Source organism: Balaenoptera acutorostrata, chromosome 10 (assembly GCF_949987535.1).
Source record: "Balaenoptera acutorostrata chromosome 10, mBalAcu1.1, whole genome shotgun sequence".
NCBI lineage: Eukaryota > Metazoa > Chordata > Mammalia > Artiodactyla > Balaenopteridae > Balaenoptera > Balaenoptera acutorostrata.
Genome location: NC_080073.1, coordinates 97,715,932 through 97,738,837, shown reverse-complemented (window position 1 = coordinate 97,738,837; position 22,906 = coordinate 97,715,932). Strand labels below are relative to the sequence as shown.

Below are 22,906 nucleotides of genomic sequence, written 5' to 3'. Positions count from 1 at the left end.
CTGGGGAAGAACATCTTGATTCACAGATGAGTTGGAAACCACAGGACTGTAACAAAATTGCCCATGTAAAGGTGAAGTGTGATTAATGGATCCTAATATTTGATGTATGTAATGGGAGGTGGTGTGGCAGCAAAACTGGTAAATTTTTCATTGTGTCCATGTAGGTTAAGTAATTTGGGAGGTCAGTTGATCTATATGGAGAGTAACATCATGATTTTTGAAGTTTATTTTACATACGTTTTTATTCCTCCATTTTTAAAAGGGCAAAGTAAATTAGTCCACTGTGTTGACTTTTTTAAGGGGAGGTAAAAGAGTGAGAATTTTCTTCCAGGAGAATTCTTGACAGAAAACTCGTCTTCCCTTAACCAGAACTTATATTTTAGGAAAATGAATCTTCAAGTTTATGAAGAAACATAAATTATTGTTTTCTTTTTTATTATTATTATTGGGGTAGAGTTGTTTTCCAATGTTGTGTTAGTTTCTACTGTACAGCTAAGTGGAGTTCCCTGTTCTATACAGCAGGTTCTTATTAGTTATCTATTTTATATGTATTAGTGTAATTATTGTTTTCAAAATTCATTAAAGATTTCCAAATGCTTCTTGGCCATTCTGTGAAGTTAAGTAAATAAAGAATTAATATTTTAAATTAGAAGAATTCCAACATATACGTCTGTTCCTTGGGAATCCAAAGATTTAAACTGTATAGTTTACTTAAACTTTGCCAAGGCCAAAAAGCTGGTTTTCTTTGTCTCAAATAAGTTGAAAGACCTTGGGAAAGAAGGAAAAAACCCCAGCATTTTGGGGATTATGGGGTGGGGGGATTTCATTGCTATCATTTCTAAATACTTGCATTTTCTTTTACAATACTTTGAGTACCCTCTGACTCAAGTAAGCATGTATGCTTTTTGGTTTATAGCAATTATATATAAAACTCAATTTGGATCAGAACAATGTGGGCAAGAAAGCATTTTCTTTTTCCCAGGACAAGCTGCTTGCAAGATTGCTGATGCCTGGGACTGTCTGTTATGTTGTTACCTCACGAGACCTGGTGCTCAGCACAGACAACTGGCAGCAGTACCTACCCAGGCCGTTGACTGAGCACTAGCATTAGTTCTCTAATATTCATGCTCTACACAGCAAGATGGAGCTTTAAGACTCCTCTGCACAATGAACTTAGAGTTTGGATGCCTGATTTTCAGACACATGGCATTCAATCAATAACTAATTTTCTTCTGATCTTTGATTTCTAGGTCAGATTCCCAGCATACGTGCTAGGCATGGGCACCCAAAATTTCCACAAACATCTAAGGAGAGAAAAGAGGTGGGAGGAGTAGTTCAGCGTAAATGAAGGTAACATCATGGAAAAGACTTTCACTGGGCCTTATGGCATGGGAACAGCAGGACACTCCAAGGCTAGAGTCCATGGGCAGGTTGAAGCAGGAACAGAAAGAGGCAACTAATATCTCTCTTTGCCCGTTGTATTCCAGAGGCTGGGCTGGGCACTTCTAGAAAATTCTCACATACTCTGCACACCAACACGGAACAGCAGGTATTATCACTTCCATTTTACAGAAGAGAAAATTGAGACACAGAAATACTAACTCACTCACTCAAGGGCACAAAGTTTTTCAGTGGAAGAGCCAGAACTTAGGTTTGGTATATCAAACTCAGGAAAGCCTAGGAAAAGCCTAGCACTGTGTATGTGTGTGTGTGTGTTTGTGTGTGAAAGAGAGAGAGAGATTTATAGGAGGGTGTCTAATGACAGAACTTCAGCTGGAGACAAGAGAATTGATCTTGCAATACCTGAGACCCTCCAGGAGTAATGGAGATGGCTGGTCTAGGGTGTGCACAATAGATGCAGTAAGAGAGATTGATGGGGTGAAAACCCACTGATAATTCAGTAGTATCCAATACAAATGAATTTAGTTATAAAACAGAAGTAGAGTCACAGATGTAGAAAGCAAATTTATGGTTACCAGGGGAGAAGGGGGAGGGATAAATTGAGAGACTTGGATTGACATATACACACTACTGTATATAAAATAGATAACTAATAGGGACCTACTGTATAGCACAGGGAACTCTACTCAGAACTCTGTAATGACCTATATGGGAAAAGAATCTAAAAGAGTGGATATATGTATATGTATAACTGAGTCACTTTGCTGTACAGCAGAAACTAACACCACATTGTAAATCAACTGTACTCCAATAAAAATTTAAAAAATAATAATAATTCTGTAGCACCCAGTTTGCAAGCAGCTAAGTGGTAACTGGGTACTTCCACAAGCCCCTGGGAAAAGGGTGTTTAGCAGAGATGAACAACCAAAAACATACATTCATAGACTGCTATTGTGTAGTGATATAAGAACAAGTACTTTCATTGAATTTTCAGTCTGGTAACCAGTAAATTTGTCACCCACTGGCCCTTCGGTTAGATGATGGCAGTGGCTCTAACTATGGGACACATGAGCAAAAGATAACTCATTCATTACTTCTCTCAATAAATAATTCTTTGAGCATCTTCTGCATAATATTTTGGGGCTTGTAGACTAGAAGGAAAAGGGAATAAACAGTAATAATGCAAAATAACAATTTAGTTCCTTTGATGGAGGAAATATCAAGGGCAGTGGGAGTGGAGGTCCAGGCAGGTGTAAGCTTTACTTGCCCCATGGCCAGTGGAGATGCTGGTCCGTTTCAGCCCAACTATTGTCCCAATCCTTCCTTAGACTCTGTTTTTCCTCCCTCACCACACTCCAGCCATACTGACCTTTTTGTCAACACATCAAGCTCATTCTTATCTTGGGGCTTTTCACCACCTGTTCTCTCTACCTGGGACTCTCCCTCCTTAGATGGTCACAGGGAATTTAGGTCTCAGCTCAAATGTCACTTCATCTAAAGGTCTTTCCAGATGACCATATTTAAAGTAACCTCCCTCTGCTCTCAGTTTTTATTACATTTTTATGATACCACCATTTAACATAATACCATTTCTCTTTGTTTCCATGGTTCTTTTCTTGGGCTGCCCACCCCCTCACCCTTTCTCAAATGTGCACATGTGCACACACACACACATACACACACACAACTATACAAGTGCCGGAAACAAGGTGTTTGGGTTAATTGCTGTATCTGTCCTCTGTCTTCCGTGCCTGGCACTGTGTTTATTAGAGTCACCAGTCAATGAACATTCATTGAATAAGTGAGAAAAGGAAAGCGGGAAGAAGGGAAAGGAGGAAGGAAGAAGAAGAAGGGAGGGAAGGTTTCATTGAAGGGAATTGAGAGGTTTGAGTGGATGTTTTTTGAATAAAACAAGCAAAGGGGTAGGGGGAGAGCAGCTATATATAATGGATCTCAGTGTTATAACGAAATAGACGAAGTGAAGTTTCTACCACTGCCTGAGGTGGGAGGGACAACCTAGGAAAGAAGTGATTTGAGATTCCAAAAGATGGGTGTGATTCAAAAAGTTAGTGAATATTGGAAGGGCATTCTAGGCTCAGATATCACTTCTTAACTCTTTTTTTTTTTTTTAAAGATTGATTGATTGATTGATTGATTGATTTATGGCTGCGTTGGGTCTTAGTTGTGGCACGCCGGATCTTTCATTGCAGTGCACGGGCTTCTCTCTAGTTGTGCTGTGTGGGTTTTCTCTTCTCTAGTTGTGGCACGCGGGTTCCAGGGCGTGTGGGCTATGTAGTTTGTGGCACTGCGGGCTCTAGTTGAGGTGCACAAGCTCAGTAGTTGTGGCGTGCGGGCTTAGTTGCCCCGCAGCATGTGGGATCTTAGTTTCCTGACCAGGGATCGAAACCGCGTCCCCTGCATTGGCAAGCAGATTCTTAACCACTGGACCACCAGGGAAGTCCCTCACTCCTTAACTCTTAAGTAAATAAAGCTTTATATCACAAATGACTTTGAGTAACAAATGACCAATTTAAAGAGAGTGCTTGGGCGACAGCACCAACTGTTTACTTCTCAAGGTTTTTCATAAAGGGCACACATCCTGCTTTTTAATTAAGGGAGTGGTGACTTGTCCTGTATACTTTGGATGGTCACCTAAAAGGTCAGAGTGTCACAAAGGAAGATGTTTTTAATTCTGGGCTAATTTTCAGAGCATACCTTCGTATTGTTATTTTTGATGCATAATTAGCATATGTACCATGGTACAGTGTTTAGAACAAATTCATATGATTTCAAAATGTCAACAGTTTATGGGCCTTCCCTGAATCTGTATAGTGGCAGTGGACGGTCCCTTTATTCTTTTATTCTGCTTGGTTGCTCTTTCCAAAAAAAAATTCCACCAGTCCCACTCAAAAGAATATTCAGATTCTTTCACTCTAAAATTGTTCTCCTTTCTTTCCTTCGTGAAGATCTCCAGGTAGCAACTTGAAGCATTTCATTGACTGAAGATTATGTCAAATTGTGAAAAGGCTGAGTGACACCTTCTAAATGTCATATTCTACCATAGTTACTTTGGGAAAAGCAATATCCATTTTTAAATTTGACCTTTCTTGGGAACATGTTTGGTACATGTGATTCACTTCATTAAGGCATCTGCATAAAAGATTTATAAAAGGATCTCCACTAGTGTGATATTTCAGCATGATGCATGGAAAGGATGTTTTCCAAATGCTGGAGTGAAAGGTGAGGCCAAACGTTAAGCTGCAGCCATGCCGTAGATGACACTCATTTGGAGAGAATTCACCTTCACATCTTTTCATGTAATATCTTGTGTAATACCACCAAAATCAAAGCACAGATGTAAATGGGACATCATTAGCTTTCAAAGCTAGAACCAGTTACTAAGTATACAAAATATTAGATTTTTTTCATAATTTTTTTTCTGGGTGAAAAATAACTGTGTTGTCTTCTTGCTATAATAAAAAAGGCATCTCATAACGCTAGATGCCCTAATACCAATATTTGGTGGGATTCCACAGGAAGTGAAATTTCTTTGGGGAGTGGAAAAGAGACCCATGAAGAAGCCACCTACATCTTGTAACTCAGATTCATTGCTAGAAACTGACATGTTACAAATTTACGATGTGTCAGTTATCTTGATGGTCCTGGCCAAGCTGTATGGCTGTGTAGTTAGACTTTATGACCATCTAGTGTCAATGTTTTTGTCATCAGGTAACCTGAGTTTAATATGACCTTGAAAATAATAAAGGAAAGGGGATTTTGATAGAATTGCTCATGGGCAAACTTTTGTCCTAGTGGCCATTTATACTCAAAGACATAGAAGAAAGGTAGCTGAAGGTGATGCTGCTAATAATAGTAATAATAACTCAGAACTCATGCTCTACTGCTATATAGCATGGTATACTATTCTGCAGTTGACCAAAATTTTTCACATACATTATTTCCTTTAATTTTTCCATCAACTCTGTGTGTAAGTTTTAAAATATTCTTATTATTTCCATTTAATTGATGAAAACATTAGTGCCAAAATAAATAAACCACAGACACAGCGCTAGAACTCAGGTCTTCTGACCTTCAACCCCATGTTCATTCTATTACTCCATCAAGAAGGAACAAAGAAGCAGGAAGCAGTGACAAAGAAAAAATTTAAACTCCTTAACTTTACCATCTCCAGGCTGGATGTTTATTCTTTTCTTTGGTTAGAATGAGTCTTAGGGGATATAAGTCCCTGGAGTTAATTTTTTAAATCCGTGGATTATCATTCAATGCATGCAAGAGAAAAATCTCATAGTCTGGGCATCTCACCAGAAGGCTAAAACCTAAGAAGAAGAATAGTGAGTGGGTAACACATTCACGTACACTGACTTGACCCTTTTGGTATTTTGCGCAAACATTTCCTAGGCTCAAGAGAAACAAATTGATTTTGTCTTATTGTATGCCATTGTTTTTTCTCTTAAAGTCAACAGAGTGATTCCTAATTTTAATATGTGTAGTTCATTAGGGCAGTCGTAACAAAGAGAGGGAGTTTTTTGATCTAGAAAATATTGAGTTAAAGTTTAAATGTCAATTTGAGTAATTCATTTCCCTGGGTCCCTTCCAGTTCTCAGTTTCTAAGTAGTGAATTGTGCCAGTAAATTTTTTAGTATAATAGTTTTAAAAAATTAGGTGAAACTACTGGCAAGATAATATACAGTAATTATATATTGGAATACGTCAGGGCCTTTGAATTCTGTGTTCAAGATACTGAAGCTAACGACGAGTGTAACTGTGTGACTTAAATGAATAATTTGTGCTGGTAAAGTAATTTGGAGAAAGATTTTGAGCATGTTAATATATTCTGATAATAGTCTAGAGGGGAGAATGTACAAAAGGCTGAAAAGATGGGTACAGATGAATCACGGGAAAACACAGTCTAATTTGGTGATAAAGCTCAGTTGTGCATGTCATATTAGTGACATGGTCAGCATGGCCACAGGACTGATTGTCTAGTCTGCCACACGCCCTCTTGGACCACATGCCCTCTTGGACGAGATGTTGGAAGATTTCACCTACCCAGGAGTGTATGGCTTGGGCATTTCATTCTCATAAGGAACGTAGGCAAAGGAGAACAAGTTCAGAATGAGGCCACAAAAGGAATTATAGGGGTTCACACGTAAGAATAAAAATAAAAAAGAACAGAGTATCCTCTCTGCTTGGCTGACAGCTGTGCCAGGGCATGGATAGCAGAAGTGGAAGGAATTCATTGCAAAAAAGGAGCTAAGAAGTCTGTAGAAGTTTAGGAAGGAAGCATTTAGCAGAATCCTGGAATTTTAAAACTGTAAGGCATCTTAGAGTTCATCTGGAGATTTGGTTGGACTTAATGAGGCTAAATTAAGCTGGGGAAACTTGAGATCAAAAGCAAGAAAAACCTTCTGTGAATGAGAACTATTTAATAAAGCTTTATTGAGCGAAGTAGAAACTCTGCCGCAGTTCTTTCCCAATATCCCAGAATCCTAAAATATGAGATTCTTTTGCAACATTTAAGCCAATATCTTTACTTATACGAATCAAGAATTAAGCCCCTGAGAAGTTAATAAATTGTCGGATCTAATCTTTTGATATCCTAGTTTAGCATTACTTGTACCATATTGGTAGCTTCATCAGATTCAAATTAATGGAATTGCTTAGAGACAACATAACTTCTAGTTTCTGGTGTGATTATTTAACCTCATATAACCCCTTGGATTCATATACCCCTTAGAATCATGGGGAAAATGAGCTATGTATTATTTTATATAATTATGGTAAAAGTTACATAGCCAGTTAATGCCAAAGTTGATGAGCATTGATAGATACTAACTTCTACCTATACTTTTCTATTTCCAGCCTAACTTATTTACTGAAAAAAATAAATATTTTTAGTGCTCATTAGTTTATAGTCCTCATTAGCAATTTATAATAATATAAAAGAAAAAAACAATCTTAGGAACAAAAAGTACACACAGAATTAATCATTTTTATGTGCTGGCAAATGGAATACATAACTAGGCTAAAATAGAAGCGGAACAAGAAACAAATTTTAAAAAGAAAAGAGATGTATATACAAGCATCAAAAAAGGAGCAGTATTAGAGATGACCTGCCTGATTCAGTGATTCTAGGAAATTTAGAAATCATATACTTTGTTTCACTGAATCTACAATGCCATCAGTTGTAAGATGTACCATTATTTTCTCTGCCACCAAAAAAGAAAACCAGTTAAACCGTGATACAATGCCTTTTAATCAGATCAATTATAAGATGCATCCTACTTTCTTAAGTGTTAAAATGGTTTTTTTAACTGTGTATCAAGTTTAACTCTGCGGCAGAGTTTCTACTTCGCTCAATAAAGCTTTATTAAATAGTTCTCATTCACAGAAGGTTTTTCTTGCTTTTGATCTCAAGTTTCCCCAGCTTAAGAGGAGACATTCTATAATGTTATAAAGATGAGCACACATGTTAAAATATCAGGCTGCCCTTTCAAAGCTTGTGTATTAAATTGTGATCTGTTGACAAGCTGCACTGCCTTATCTGTGCTCTGCTGAGCTTGATTCTGTTTGGTCCCATTACTGGATCACTTCTCTGTGTGTTCTCTTATTTGAAAGTTGTATGTGTCAACATTGCTGCACTCAGTAATTCACGGAACTCTGGTACCTGGAGCCAGGAGTAGAACCTAAGGGCCGGGAGGGGTGTTGCGGGGTTTTCAGGGGTGGCCTGTCTTTCCCGTCTCTTCCCTTCCTCCCTCACACCTGCGCTGCGCACTCTGACCGGGCCCACCAACCTTCACAGGGAATTCATTCAAAAATGTTATCCTAATTTACATGGTTCTTGCTACAGAATTGGACAGAACAACAATCACTACTTCACATGCCATTCAGAATCTCACCCCTCTTGTCCTCAACATATGTATAGAAAAAGAATTTTTCTTTTTGGTTGTACATGGATTGTTTGGGATTTGGCTTTTTAAGATTTTTTTGGTAAAGTTTGGGTGTAAATCTATTGTTATCTTGTTAGTTAAGTCAGAAAATTTTATCTTGGAGGAAATGACTCATTTGTGCTCTTGGAAATATCACACTTGGCATTCATCATTTAATGAGTTACGTGGAAGTTATTTAACAATGCTTTTGGGGGTGTCAAACTCTTCTTTTAAAAATAAATCTCTTCTTAAATGATCTGTTCTGCTTGAGGTCAAAGGGCCTCAAATATTTCACTTTTCTAAAAGTATGAAACACTTGTGTCGCTTGAAATTCTGGCTCACATTCTCTCAAACAACCCTCTTCAGCTCTCCGAAACCTCCCCTTGGTCACCTTCTATTCATACCTCAGCCCCCACAATGTCGTTCTCTGAAAGACACCGATAACTTACTAATTGTCAACGTGAATGGCCTCTCATTTGCTTCCCTCTGAGTTTTTGTAGCATTTGCCAGTGTTGACTACAGTTCCATCCCTTGGCTTCATAATGCTGTGTTCTTCTCCATCTCCTGCTTCCCAAATCCCAAGTTCCTAATCTCCTATTCCCCTTACTAAATACATCTCCATGTTGTATATTAGTCCCAATTCTCCCTATATATTTTCTCATTAGCAATCTTGTCCAGTCTCAAGGCTTTAGTACCTGCCCCCAAAATACACATCTTTTGAGTTCCCAGTCTGCATTTTGTAACCTACGTGGGCCTCCATCTTCTACATCTGTACGACTAAGTCTGCCATCCTCTCTCTCGGATATGCTCCTGTTCTAGTCTCACAAGAGCAACATTGTCTTTGCCATCATTCAGGCTTTAAATCTAGAAGAAAGTCTTAATGCCCCTTTTTCTTTCATGCCACATATTGTATCAATTGCCAGTCAAGTAGGAGGCATTCGTGACGTCTCTGATACTCCTTCCCTTCCTCTTCAGTCTCCAGATCATAGTTCTGGCCCTTGCGCCCTCTCTTAGGGACTAAGCACCTCTCTGATTTCCTCCCTTTAAACCAATCCTACAAGCTTTTACTGGAACCTCCTACTTTATAAAGAATGGCTCTTTCCTCAGTTATAAAATGGAAAATGGCCATACCTATCCCACGCTCAAAAACCTTCAGTGGTCCCTCAGAGCGTTCAATGCCTTCTACTTTCTGACCTCAACTACCTGTATCTACTATGTCCCACACTCTAGCTAGCGCAGATGATGCGTGGTTCCCTGAATATATTCCACCGGGGCAATCCCTGTGCTTCTGCTTGGGGTCCTCCAAGTATTGTGTCAACAGCATCAGGAGCACCTGAGAACTTGGTAGAGATGCAGATTCTCAGGCCAACCTGACACCTGCTGGATCAGAAACTCTGAAGGTAAGGCCCAGCAATCTGTGCTTTAATATGCCCTCCAGGTGATTCTGGTGCATGCTAACATTTTCGAACAGGAAATGCCCTTTTGTCCTCTCCCTGCTAAAATGTTCTCCATCTTTCGAAGACTGCTTAAATACGACCTTTTCTATGAGGTTGTCTCTGATTCTCTGCTCTGCTCCCACAGCCTTCTCTTGTGTCTTTCTCGTATCATTTTCAATGTCCTTCCTTGTTTGTCAGTCATATGCATACGTTCGATCTCCTCTGGTAGATTCTAAGCTCAAGGATAGGGAGCTTATGTACGTGCCTCTGTGTGTGTGTGTGTGCGTGTGTGTGTGTGTGTGTGTGTTCTGCTTTGCCTTGTCTTATTATTTTGTCATTTGTTTTCTGTTTTTTAAAAACAGAATTGAAAGCAGTGAATAAAACTTTTCTAATTTGTGAGTAATGTAATTCACCAGAATCCGGAAGGTTATCAGGAGAAATGAAATACCACTTAAGGACTTCCCTGGTGGTGCAGTGGTTAAGAATCTGCCTGCCAACGCAGGGGACATGGGCTCGAGCCCTGGTCCGGGAAGATCCCACATGCCACGGAGTAACTAAGCCCGTGCACCACAACTACTGAGCCTGTGCGCCACAACTACTGGAGCCCGTGCTCTGCAACAAGAGAAGCCACTGCAATGAGAAGCCCATGCACCACAACGAAGAGTAGCCCCCGCTCACCACAACTAGAGAAAGCCCGCACACAGCAACGAAGACCCAGCACAGCCAAAAATAAATAAATAAATTTATTTAAAAAAAAAAATACCACTTAAAATTTGGCAGAGTAGCTTTAATTTTCTAATAAAATAAACCCACTCTTTAACCTCACATGCTTATTCAACTGTGACAGGCCTGTCTGATACTGTGGTATTGACTTCAGACCATTTGGACTGTTTGATCTCTGGAAAAAAATTCCACTGCACAATATTATCAGAGAGACAAGAAGTTGTGTTTTCAGGATGTGGCTTATTCCACACGAAGCCCACAGCTACCGTTGCTGTTTTCACAATCGTTTTATCCAAAGGGGTGTCTGGAGACAAAGAATGTTTTCCCAGATACGCATGAAATTTAAATATTAAAACTAATACATCTAAATTAACCCACTGTCCTACATTTGTGATTCAAACTCTTATTCCATTTTTTTCAGTTAGTATTTATTGATTCACTTAAAGTATTATTCAGTTATAAGACTAAGTCACTATGACTGTGCATGTATGTTTAATATAAAATAATGTTTACAGGCCTAGGTAGGGAGAAGAATGGGTGGGGGAAGGAACAGAAAAAGAAAAGGGAAAAGGTAGTAAGATCTAGTGGTGTCACACAGGTGGTGGTAACCAGTCCATATCTTCTTTTTTTTATATATATAAATTTATTTATTTTATTTTTGGCTGCGTTGGGTCTTTGTTGCTGCGTGCTGCGGGCTTTCTCTAGTTGCGGTTCGCGGGGGCCACTCTTCGTTGTGGTGCGTGGGCTTCTCACTGCAGTGGCTTCTCTCGTTGTGGAGCACGGGCTCCAGATACATGGACTTCAGTAGTTGCGGCACGTGGGCTCAGTATTTGTGGCACACGGGCTTAGTTGCTCTGCGGCACGTGGGATCTTCTCGGACCAGGGCTCGAACCCGTGTCCTCTGCATTGGCAGGCGGATTCCCAACCACTGCACCACCAGGGAAACCCCCATTCCATATTTTCAAAAGTAGCCATAAACTGTTGAAAATCTTGCTTTGGTTTATTTCTTTATTTGAGATTGGCTAGGCAGCTAATGTAGTGGCACATTTGCTCTTCTAATGATTGATCAAAAAGAATTCAAGGTAATGATATCTAAATCAGGAAAGTCATAGAGTATCTACTCTGTATCCAGCACTTCCAAAATGGCACTTTAATTCTTAAAAGCCCCAAGAAAGGAGAAACAACATCCCCATCTGACAAATGAAGATGCCCAAGCAAAGGGAGGTTAAGACCCTCATCCAGGGTCTGCAGGCTGCACCCAGACTTCAACCTAAGCACTACTGTGACCCCCTTAAAAGATTAACTCTGGTGGTGGTCAGCCGTCTTGTGCTTGCAGCCCTTTTGAATTCTAGACATGTTGGCAGTGCATTTAAAGTAATTCAGAGACTCAGAACAACTCAAGTCAACACTAACTACGGAGTAAACTCATCTCCAGTAAGCAATGGCTGAGTGTCCATGCAAAGCATCCTCAGCTGTCCTCCTTTCATCCCTGAGTTACTCCCCTCTGGGTCCTGTGGATAGTGAATAGAGCTATGTGTGGTCCCCCCGCACGCTTAGATCCAAGACACTAGTCTCAGCACTCCAGTGAGAGCACTTTTCTTGGACGCAGCTTGAAGTTGACTACACATTTCCCCTCTACACTTTGTTATAGATCCTCTCAGCTCAAAACTGATCCTCAACACCGAGGACTCCTGGAAGACATCCTCTCACATCTTTTGAACGTTTATGTAATAGAATATAGAGGTTTGGTCTGTTATATAACAGAAATGTGGCTAACGGAATATTTTAAACGATGCTAATTGGATTTTTTAAAGTCTTTTTAAAAACATGGCTTGTGCTATATATACCATGTTTTAATACTAGAAATTATTTTTATAGAGTATTATTTAGTCAACAAATTTTATAAATCAGGTCTGCATTATACATTTGCACTAGTAATAGCTGTAAATTCAATCTTTAGGATGATTCAAATACTTACCATACATCAAATTCCCTGGGCAAAATGACTATCCTTAAAAAACACAGCCAGTAGGACATATATTTTCAGAACTGTGAATTTGTTTGCATGATAACTGCAATTACAAATCTGGAGTTTTTAATCTAGCAATCAGATGACAAGTTGAGTAATTACCATTCCATACTTAACTATTTTTATGATGACTTTTTTTTTTCAAAACAGCTGTTGTGGTTAAAAACACAAAGATTCTTATTTTTTCTTCCCATGCTACAGTATTTTGGCAAACAAATCTCTTTTTCTCAAAACATGAAGAGTCTGATTCTTAAAGATGATGTTGTAGCACATGTGTGCTCTCAGATTTTCCGGTGCTTAATTATCTTGTAAAGATGGGCTTTTTTAAAAAAAAATCTCACACAGTGCTTAGTACAGAGTGGGTACCCAATGAGTAGCTCATGAATGGATGAGTGAAATGATTAATATTTGGATTATTTAACCATATCTTTCTAAAACCAATTGTGTATGTATGATAGTAACTAGAAAAGAAAAATCAGAATATTTATTGATGCCAATTTCTTTGCTTCTCCCAGGCTGATGACATTAAAGAGGTAGATAGTGTTTCTCTGGAGAATTTCAAACCAAGAGAGATACTAGTGCGCATTGGAGAGTTTGATTCTCCACAATAATAATAATTCACAATGTTAATTATTGTGTCAACCCATGGAAACACAAGGAACTGAGAAAAGATGAACAGTGGCTAGGCGGATGCTGTTGATTTCAGGTATTTCAGTTTGTCAGGAGACGGTTTGGTTAGAAGAGAGGCATGTGAAATCCTTACAAAGAACAGGCAGAAACTCTGATCAAAAATCTCACACCAACACAGCCTTCCTAGTAAATCTGTCTGAAGTTATTCATCCTTTATAAAGCCTTCAGTCATGTTCCACAGGCATAGCGTGTTGCTTCCACTCACCCCTGTGTCTTGCACTTACTTACATCTACCCTAGTACTTGTTACTCTGATCCCCCAAATATTTATGTGATGTTCTCCCAATAGCCTTGTGATAAGCTTTAATGGGTGAGACCATGTCTGAATAGTCTTTTCATCCACTGTGTCTGGCATAATTTTGTTGCCCAGTGAAGTTTGTTGAATTGTTCGAGGGAGGGTAAATACATTAGATAGTCACACTTCAACCTCAGTTATTTTAAGGAGATTTACAGTCTACAAGTATAATCTTCAGAGATTGAATTTTCCATTTAGGCTACAGAATTGTCTCCATAATTTTAACAGGTTTGGTTTGGTTTTAATTTATATACCAGGTCATATTGGAAGCAGGGATCTCACTGTAGAATTCTGCCTTTCCTATCTGTGGGAATTTTTTCTTATTTTCTCTGAGACATCTCAAAGTAGAGTTCAGTACCAAGTCCTGACCCAGCTAATGAGTCAAAATATTCATGACAAGCAGGTAACTCTTCCATTATACCTTTGTGTTTAAAAAAAAATGTATTTTGTTACCCATATAATTCCAGACATGACATTAAAATGATTCAGTGTAATTACGTGTGCAGAAACCAGTTTTTAGAGAGCTAATTGCTAATCTATACAACAGAATTCTTTATCAGTCTCTTAAATCTTAGTATTCTTCTTCAGTCTTTGGGCACATTTAAAAATACACTTTCAACTTTTAAAATGTTGGTGAGAATAAATTTTTATAGTATTTCAGGAGGGCTATTCATCAATACACATCAAAACCAATTTGCACTCACTTTGATCTAGCAATTCCACCCATGAATATTTATCCTGATGTAATAATCATGTAGGTGCCAAAAGATATAGCTATACAAATTTCATGGAATTGGGGTTATTAAAATAGTAAAAGTTAGAGACCATCATAATATACAAGAAGAGTGGTTAACTACATAAATCTGGTACAATAGAAAACAAGGAAGATATTTTAAATGACATAGATTTTCATGAGATATGATCAAGGCTAAAACATCAGGTTGCAGAATTACATGAGCACAACCTCTTTTTTAGAAAATAATACGTGGACAGAAAAAGGGGAAAGGATATCTATCAGTGTTGTCATATCTCTAGGTGATAGAATGGTGATGATTTCTGAAGTCTTATTTGTACTTATCTGTATTTTCTAACTTTCTACAGTGAACAGGGATTGCTTTAGCAATAGGAAAAATAAAAGCTATCATTGATATTTACTTAGATTCTTTCACATGAAAAGAAGGAAACCCCCTCCCAGTGCAGGAATAGCCGATACTCCCCACCCAGGCAGGCACAACTCACCAATCTCGGCACTTTGCCCTGAGCAACCTTGATGAAACCCCAACTTTTCTCCACACAATACTCCTGGCAGCCATTGTGCATTAACCCAAGTTGGCATGAGACATGAAACCTATGTGCCAACTCTACTTAAAACAAAACAAATCTGTTCCCAAGAATTGAGATTGATTTTTTTATACAATGGAATGTTTTAATTTCTCCATTTGCAAAAACTTCTCTTTACTTCCAGGGAACTAATATAGACTAATCAAATGGTAGATGTGAAGACAGATGTCTTTCTTGGAGAAAAAAAAAGAAAAGATGCTTTAAATAAATGTTGTAGTTCAATTGCTCTTACAAAATCAGATACAGATGGAAAGGCCTATGGCTTAGAACTTTTTCTCCATCGCTCCCCGCAAAAATAAAGTTTATCAAACATTGTCTTTCGTGGGTAGCAAACCTTATGATTTGATTATTCTTCTGACTAATGGTAAGAACAATAAGTATGTTTTAAAATAATTCTTATTTTCTTGGTATTCAAGTCCAAGGCCTCACCCTTGGAAAGACCCTAATACTAAAAGATGAAAATATGGAATAAATGAACTGGATTTACTTAAAACCTGTATCTAGACAGCCTACTTCCATTGCCTGGCTAGTCATATTTGCTTCTCAAGAATTCTCCTAAGTCTTGTATAGATGTGGTTTTGAGGGCTGTGGAACAGAACTAATCAAATGAAATCTATCTGGGTTAAAAATGAAATGTTCCCTCAGATTATTTCTCTCTTCATAACGTACACACATTTCAAAATCTAGGTATTTTAAACTCATTTTTTCTCACTGATAATTAATTTTAAAAAGAGGGCTAAAATTGCTTCCTAATTTGTGACAATTTAGTCTTGTTCCTGCATTATTTTTTTCCCTAAAATAATTCATATTGCTTTTCCTAAAGACCTGACACTCCCTCCATATCCCCGGGCATTTATAAAAATGCTGTCACTGAATTTCATGTAAGACGGAATTTGTGGGAAGCTCCTTCAGGTTTCAAGAAATGGGAATGCACTTGGATTCTCTCAGTGGATGGAATTGCTGGTACAGATCCCTGAGAGGTGTCAGCAGCTGCAGAACTGGAAAGCTATTTCCTCGGTTGGGAGGTGACAGTGGCTTGAATTCCAACGTCTTCTCCAGAGAGACCCAATAGTAACTGCCTTGGAGTGCCCTGCTCATACCTCTCTGTTGTCGACTCTGCCTCTCTCACTAAATGCATCTTCTTCCGCCTCTACCTTCAACTGCCTCCTTGCTACCTCTTTGCTACCTCGTTTCCCTGTCATGGCTTTTGCTTACTTCCTTCTCTCTCTGTGCTCCTTTGCTCCTGTCCCACTCTACTGTATGCCCCTTCTCTCTGTGAGTCTCACTCAGACTCCTCAAGAAAGAGCATGTGTGGTTGTCCAGTCACCCTTGGGTAGCAGACAGAGAATTCCCATGAAGCAGCAGGCTTCTGAGGTTGCTGCCCAGACTACAAATGGCTGGCTCTGTGTCAGTTGTCCATCTTCTTGCCTATTAGGTGCTTCTCTGCCTAAAAAACACTTGAAATGGCTATGGATTCAGCAAGACTGCTTCCATAGCATGTCCAGTACAAGATTGATTTCCTAGATTATTTTGTGAGTTGTAAGATGTCATGGGATTTAGCATGATAGGAGGATGCCTCATCACTTGTTTTACTGTCAATCCTAGATTACATAAGGGAGCTCCCGAAATCATAGGAGGAAGGAAGTGTAATAGTTTGGGAAAATGCTGAAAAATATAGTGGGTTACAGTTTGCCTGGTCACATAAACCTTCAAAATAGATGCACGACAAGTTCTAGCCCTGGGTTTATTTAAAACCATTACATAAATTGCATCCCTGATTATATAAGGCTATGCTAGAGAATATAGTTTCATTACTGAAAAGAACTGGTAAGTTTTAATAATTTGACTTGTTTAAAGGTTACATGTTTTCTTACAGGAGACATTCTATGTCTTGACATGGGTGGGGATTACAAGGATATATACAAATATAAAAGTCATTGAGTTATGCAGTTAAGATTAATGTACTTGATGCATTTTGTTTGCTATCCTTCAATTTGGAAGGATATCACATAAGTTATTTCTAACTTCTCATCCTTATCTTGACCAAATCGTCTCCAGTTTGGAGCTCTGGCGTAAATATACCCCACAGTGCCCTCCCTTCTCTTCCTGTCATCCTACCCTATACCCTTCACCTCCTCTGAAGCAGCCCTGGTCTGGTTCTGACTTTATTGGGTAACCTTGTTTAAATAACTCATGGGTCTGTCTCTTCCTGCCTACTTAGCAGTACACTTTCTAAAGGCAGGAACCATCTTTTATTTTTTCTTTATGTCTCCCTGGCCACCAGTACAGGACTTAATACATAGAAGGATTTCATTAAGGACATACCGAGTCAGGAAATGCCAGAACTGCAAGGAACCATAGAGATTCGTGGCCCTTCCTTTTTTTCTGAAAGAGAAAGCTGGTCTGTAGCGTGTGGGGAACCAGATGAGCAAGCACTAATTTTTTTTATTAACAAAAAATTTATAATTTTTATTTTTTTCACATATGCACAGAAGATAAAGTAACCGTTTTAAAGTATACAACTCAGTGGTGCTTAGTACCTTCACGGGGCTGTGCAACCACCACCCCTTTCCAGTTCCAAGACATTTTCATGGCCCCCCAAAAAACCCTGCACCCCGTAAGCAGTCCCCCCAGCCCCCAACAAACACTAATCTGCTTTCTGTCTCTATGGCTTTGCCTATTCTGGACATTTCATATAAATGGAATCATACAATAGGCGACCTTTTGGGTCTGGCTTCTTTCATTTAGTATAATGTTTTCAAGTTTCATCCACAAGGTATTAGTGCTTCATTCCCTTGTATGGCTAAATTGCTACCATTTTTGAGCACTAACAAAGCACCAGATACGGTGCCAGGTATACTTTACGTATGTGATCTTATGGAGTCCTTGTAACAGCCCTAAGATTTAGGTATCATTATCCCTATTTTATAGATCTGGAAACTAAGGTTCAAAGAAGTCAAGGGTCTAGCCCAAGTTTATAAAGGAAGCAAACCAGCCAACCGGGTCTAGGACCCAAATTCCTGACCCCAAGTGCAGTGTTCCTTCACTGCAGCTGTCCCTCTTGCCAGTGCCTGAATGTCTGTAGCTCGTCCAGCCCCAGTATCTGTAGGATCCTTACTTCACATCCACATCTGTCTCTCCTTTACCTGCTGACATATTTGTGATACAGCCCCACATTACAGAGTGGGCTAAATAGACCCTTGCTTATGCTTTGGCTTGTTTGAAATCACATGCATTCGGTCTCAATATAGATACCTAAAAGATTATAGAAATTCCCATTGCACTCCAGTGCTGTGTAATTGGAGTTTCATGCAATTGAAGCCTGAAAGCAATTTTCTGTCATCACCTGGCGATCATCAGAGAAGAAGGCCTCTTCAAGTTCTGTTTTAGACTGTTGGATAAGGCATTGGGGGGTGCTTTAAATATGCATGAGCTTCACCAATCACCCACAGCAGAGGTGGATTTTAATAATTAATTCATTAGGCCGATTTATTTCTCTAATTGGTTGTGAAGCTTTGTCAAGTAGGAGACAGTAAAAACAATTACACATTTTTTTAAATGTAAAACTTGGTGGAGTTTGGGTATTAACAATGCACAGAGAGATGAAAACAGACAGGAGGGCCCTATTTCTTAAATAAGTGGTTAAAGATTTTCAAATTGCACTTCAATGAAACTTCTTTTTATTTTTATAGATGTGCGCTCTCTGTATTTCTTCTGGGATATGGGGTTCCAAACACAAGTTCTGAGAGTCGAAGGGCAGCATTCTTAACCTTGGGGTCATGAACCAGCTTCATGGGGTCTATTAATACCTTGCAATTACCTGGAAAATGTTATGTGTGTGTGCATTCCTCTGGGATGAATATGCAGAGTTTTTGTCAAATTTTCATAATTTAGGAACTACTGCGTCACAACTTTCTCTCTGACTCTCTGAGGCATCAGCCAACTCTGTGGTCTACCAGTCTAGGGACCCGAACTCCTCTACAACGTGAGGAAGTGTATCTGCACTGTGTGAGGGGTTCTCTACCATCCCAGAGTCCCTGATGGCCAACTGACCCCTTGGCCGGGGTTCGGAACCCTTCCTCTTGCTCTAGCCTTGGAATGGTCACTCTCCACTTTCCACCTGCCCCTTTGTTAACAGTAAACCAACTCATAAAACCAGTTCAGAGACTGCAGCAAACACTGGGAGCAGCTAGATGAAGGTCAACACTAGAAGCAAGTCAGCTACTGGCGGCAGTTTTCTGGAGGTGCCGAGAAAGAATGATCAGAGCTTTGGATCTCAAAGTGTGGTCTGCAGACCCCCAGCATCAACATCCCCCCAGGATGTGTTAGAAATGTAGAATCTCAGACCCCACCCAGACCTACTAGATCAGAGTCTGCATTTTAACAAGATGCCCAGGGGATTCCTAAACATGGCAGAGTTTGAGAAACACTTGTGCTTTGTTCTGGATACCACTATCCATTTCCAGCAAGTGCCTTCTATTTCATCTCCCCTGTGAAGTTTCATCCTCCTCCATCTCCACCCTGATTCTAGCTCCTCTGTGTCACGTGGAATTCCTATTGTTCTCTCATGTCACCTAAGGAAACAGCAGTTTCTAGCACTTGTGGTGTGAGCTCTAGCCCCTTTCTGGTGCGCAAATGCCCGGGACTGCCCTCTCTTGATGGTGTTGTGATAAGAAGAGAGAAAGGAATCAGAAGATTAAGTTCTCCAGTCACTTTCTTCATGAGTGATATAGTCATAAGCAAATCACAACCTCCCATGCCTCAGCTTCCTCATCTTCATAGGGTTGTGATAAGGATCAAAGAGGCTTATGAAAAGTACTTAGTGTTTCGCACAGAGTAGATGTTCCAAAAATGTTCCTTTTCTTTAAAAAAAAACCCCACCTTATTAAGATATGTTTGACGTGTAAAAAGGTACACATATTTAATGTGTATAACTCGACAAGTTTACACTCATAATTATACAATGTGAACCCATTACCACCATCACCTCCCCAACACATAGCCATCACTTCCCAAAGTTTCCTCCGGCCCCCTTTATCATCATCATCATTATTATTTCAGTGGTAAGAACATTTAACATGAGGTCTATCTCCTTAGCAAATTTTAAGTATACAAAGTATACTTAATATGTACTTATCTATTACTTTTTTGCATTTTTTACCACAGTTTAAAAAGAGAAAAAAATTCATCGTCTTTGGAACAAAAGAATCACGGTAGACGTTTAAAGGAAGGATATATAATCAAAGAACACAGTGTGGTATAAAAAGTATTCTCTCTTTATTTTATGTTTTATTTGTATGTTTGTTTTTCTTCTTCATCTCGCTACAGTTCCTCTACTAATAAATATGCAAAGTATACATACATATGTATATATACATACATTGTACGTATACATACATACAATGTAGCTGTACATTGATAGCTATAGATATTAGTCTGTACAGTAGATCTCTACAATTTATGTATCTTATTTATTTTGTGTAACTGAAATTTTGTATCCTTATTCAACTCCAGAAAGGGCGCTGATTTGGGAGCTAGTGGATCTGGGTTTTTTGGTACCTAATCAGGCTTTGACTATTTTGTGTGAACTTAGCTAAGTCCCTTCACCCTCAATTTCCCAACCTATAAAATGAGGCTTTGACCACAATGTTCCTTTTTGACTTTGTCATTTTAGTATTGCCTCCCAGAGGAAGCCAGCACCCACCAGATGTTCTACAAATAGTGAAAAAAGCTATACTGTGTAGAATTAGTCAAACTCTTGAAGGGTATCCCTTGAGACAAATATACTTTCATTGTTCCACTTCCGCGGATATTAATCCCACTCCATTAGTGATTCTGAGTTGCTGTGACTGCTTTATGTAACCCAGAGCCCAAATCCTTGGTCCTTTTTGAGATATCCTCCGTTAAGTTTGTGTCAAAACACAGCACACTTAACATGCATTGAGCACAGTTGCAAATTCCTCTGTGACAATATGAAAAGATTAATTTTGAGCTTCAGTACTTTGTGTTTATCCGTCGTGGTACCAACTGTCATTGTAATGATACAGTCTCCCATGCAGACAATTAACAATCATGCTCAAGGAATCTGTTCTAGTTGCCTTACTTTGAATTATAATTCAATGTAGACACATCGTCCATGCAATAGGAGGGCCACCATGCTTTGTTTGCAGTTTCAGAAAAATTTTAACAACCTATAGATACTGCTTTTTCTCTCCAAAGCATCTCAAGGAGCCCCAAACCAGGGAAATTTGAAGAGCAGCTTTCAGTAGTGACCAGCATTCGTTTTTTCTCTATCCACACGCCTCAGTGCCGCCTCTCCCCCGAGGCTATCCAAGATTCTTTTCTCTATTGAGAAACACACATTTTGGAATTTTTTCTTCTTGAATCTCCTTACACCAAACTTACCTGTTCTGATCATTCTCTCTGAAGCCAGGTCACTGCTACTAAACAGCGAATGTGGCAAATTAATCTGTTCCCAGGTATTCAGTGAGTGCTAGTGAAATTGCTCTTACTTCCTTGTGCTTTAGAACAGAAAAGGAAGAAAATAATCATCTCCTTTTTATTGAGTGTAGGTTGGCAGTTGCATGGGAAGGAGGAAGTAGAGCTGCAGAAACAGTCTACTTAACTTTACCTTCTCCCAAATTAAGTCAAATTCCAGAAACCCCAGCTCACATCCAAAACAGGGGGCCAAATACCAGTCTTTGGGGAAAGTAATTAAAGAGGGATCTCTTTAATTGTCCTTCATTTATTTTTTCTCCTCTCTATTGTCTTTTTGTCTCTTTTGTTCCTTTGTCTCTTTTCTGGCCTAGCCTGCTTCTATTACCTAACAGTATGTAGAGCCTTTTCACAAGAAACGAAGAGTTTCTGTGGAGTGAAGTTAGTTCCCTCCTCCTTGTGCATGACCATCTTCCTAGGGAAACAAGGCAGGTTGTCATGGGCCAATGCTCAGTTTCCAAGGGGAAGAATCTCTCCAGTGTGGATAGGACAAAAGAAAGTTAAGTGAGGACAGCTCTTCACCCCTGACAGTGGACCATATTGGATATGTGAACAACAGCTGTACATGAATATTATTATATTCTAGAACCTTCCACCAATGCTACCATAAATGGCTCCATGTCAACTCAGAATTGGAACTGAGTAAATGGTTTCTAATTTAGAGATTCATGAACATTGGCACTTACATGAAGAAGCTGTCAACTTATCTTCTTAATATACCTGATAATACTTGCTATATTCAAAAGAGCTATGAACCACGTACCCTTTTATGAGAGATGTCTGAACAGACCCATTCTTTTTGAGTTTCAAAGAATGGATGTCATCTCTTAAACATTTTATCCCTCTCTTAATTTGAAGTTCTCTCCAAGGTAAATTCAGTCATTCTCTTTAGTCTTCTAGACTTATGTAATTGAACTCTCTGGGTGTGTGCCTTGGGTTTCCTGTCAAGGAGAGATAAAGCCTGATTAGGCTCACTCCCCAGGGGAAAATGATTACTCTGAGACAGGACACTTTTTGTTCTTGGGGCCTTGCATTATATTACATCATGGTTCGGAGACATCTGTCTGTGTGTCATTGTCTGTCAGAAATCATGTCTGACAGCTTTCTTCTATCCTCACAACTTTAAAGTATTGTACAGTTTTTCAGAAGCGGTAAACTTGTTTTTGTCTTTATAAATCGCAATAGCCACAGCTCAAAAAGAGGCTTTGATTTGTTGTGTTGTTGTTGCTGTTTTTAAAAATCTTCCCAATGCTATTAACAAACCAGGGTTGTCAGAAGGGTATGTTAGCAAAGTGTCAAAAGACTTCAGGAGTCCTACTTCGAAAGAATTCCAAATTATGGCTCATCTTAACTGTGAGGATTCCCACTGGGTTTATCCATGAGAAAGAAAAAAAAAACACGCATTGACTCAAAAGGATACTCATAATTTATATTGAAGAAGGGAGAGAAAGAAGAAGTGGGGCAGTGTGTATGTGTGTGTGTGTGTGTGTGTGTGTGTATGTATGCATGAAACGATCAGAATTTTATGGTGGTAATATGGTTTCCCT

At 39.1% G+C, this 22,906-nt stretch overlaps 1 protein-coding gene across 2 annotated transcripts in view; it reads left to right on the top strand.

Moving 5' to 3' along the window:
* PHACTR1 (phosphatase and actin regulator 1) overlaps nucleotides 1–22,906 on the top strand; it is a 594,117-nt gene that overhangs the window by 84,535 nt on the left and 486,676 nt on the right. The window lies entirely within an intron of this gene.